Source organism: Pteropus alecto, unplaced genomic scaffold (assembly GCF_000325575.1).
Source record: "Pteropus alecto unplaced genomic scaffold, ASM32557v1 scaffold1158, whole genome shotgun sequence".
NCBI lineage: Eukaryota > Metazoa > Chordata > Mammalia > Chiroptera > Pteropodidae > Pteropus > Pteropus alecto.
Window position 1 is genome coordinate 16,756 of NW_006441449.1, and position 2,198 is coordinate 18,953.

The 2,198-nt window shown below is 37.5% G+C and overlaps 1 pseudogene; it reads left to right on the forward strand.

Moving 5' to 3' along the window:
- LOC102878426 lies at positions 1–643 on the forward strand (annotated as a pseudogene).
- The last annotated feature ends 1,555 nt before the right edge of the window (positions 644–2,198 follow it).

Below are 2,198 nucleotides of genomic sequence, written 5' to 3' on the forward strand. Positions count from 1 at the left end.
ATGGCTGTCCAAGGAGAACCTAAATTTCAGTTCAAACATATATTGATAACTGATGGTAGGACTAGACAAACTATATTTGTGAAATGTCTGCTCACTGGTGAATTTAAGAATTATGTAGCTACCTTGGGTGATGTGGTCCACCCTGGAATTCCATGCCGATAGAGGACCTATTAATTTCAATGCATGAGACATGGCTGGGCAGGAGGTTTGGTGGACTGAGAGATAGCTATTACATCAAAGTCCAGTGTGCCATGATAATGTTTGATGTAACATCAAGAGTTGCTTACAAGAATGTGCCTATCTGGCATAGAGATTTGGTACGAATATGTGAAAACATCCCCATCACGTTGTGTAGCAACAAAGTGGATACTAAGGACAAGAAAATTAAGGCAGAATCAACTGTCTTCCATTGAAAGAAGAATCTTCAGTACATTGACATTTCTGCCAAAGGTAACTACAACTTTGAAAAGCCCTTCCTCTGGCACGCTAGAAAACTAATCGGAGAACCTAACTTGGAGTTTGTTGCCATGCCTGCTCTTTCTCCACCAGAGGCTGTCATGGACCCAGCTTTGGCAGCACACTTGAGCATGATCTAGAGCTTGCTCAGACAACTGCTCTGCTAGATGAGGATGTCAGCATCTGAGAAAGTGAAGCAGGAGCTGAGTGTCAGAAGTCAGGTTTTATAGGCAACTGTCCTGTGATGTCAGTGGTGCATAGTGTTTGCCACTTTGTTCTATACCTAAGCAGAACATTTACCTAATCTTTGGGATGCCGAAGGAGATGACTGAGCTTCAGAGTGAATGTGGCAGTTAAATATACCTTCATTTTTTGGAGCTGCATATTTAGCTGCTTTGGAAAGCAGCTGTTTCATTATTGAGCTTCAAATATGAGACTGCTACATTCACATCCCATTACTCACTGGTGAAATCTTGTTTGTTACTGTCTTTTGCATTCCTTTCCATTTAGAATCAGAATAAAGTTGTATTTCAAGTAAAAAGAATACTAATCACATTGGTATGGAACTACAAAAGACTCTGAATAATCAAAGCAATCTTGAGGAATAAATAACAAAGCTAGAGGCATCACAATCTCTGACTTCAAATTATACTACGAAGCTACGATAATCAAACAGTTTGGTATGGGCAGAAAAACAGACACACAGATGAATGGAACAGAATTGAGAGCCCCAAAATAAACCCATATGTAGCTGGGTAAATAAGTTTCAAATGAGCCAGATATCTACAATAGAAAAAAAAAAAAGCCTCTTCAATAACTGGTGTAGAAAAATCAGAAAGCTAATTGTGAAAGAATGAAACTAGAATGCTAATTGATACCATATAAACAAAAATTAACTCAAATGGGCTAAATACTGAAATAAAGACTTGAACAAATAAAATACGCAGAAGAAAACAAAGGTATTGAACTTATGGACCCTGACCTCAAAGAGGATTTTATGAACTTGACCCAAAGACAAGAGGAATAAAGGCAAAAACAAATGAATGGGAATACATCAAACTGAAAAGCGTCTGCACAGTTAAAGAAACCATCAGAAAAAAAAAGGCAATCAACCAGGTGGGAGAACATATTTGCAAACAATACCTCTGATAAAGGGCTAACATCCAAAATATAGAATAAATACCTATTAAAAAATAGGCAGAGAGCTGAACAGACACTTTTCCCAAGAAAATGTACAAATGGCCAACAGATAAATGAAAAGATGCTCAACTTCACTAGCTACTAGGGAAGTATAAATCAAAACCACAATGACATACCATTTCACGCCTGTTAGAATGGCTATTATCAATTTGACAAGAAACAACAAGTATTGGAGATGATGTGGAGAAAAAAAAAAAAACCTTCATACACTGCTGGAGGAATGTAAAGTGGTAAAGCCACTATAGAAAACAGTATGGAGGTGCGTCAAAAAATTAAGAATAGAGCTACTCTATGATAGAGCTACCAAACCTTCTTCTGGATATCTACCCATAAAATATGAAAACATTGATTTGTAAAGATATATGTACCCTCATGTTCATTGCAGCATTATTCATGATAGTCAAGACATGAAGGTAGACGATGTCCTTCCATGGCTGACTGCAGAAAGAAGGTGTGGTACATATATACAAAAGAATACCTCTCGACCATAAGTGGATGAAATATCGCCATCTGCAACAACATGGATAGATCTTGAGAGTATC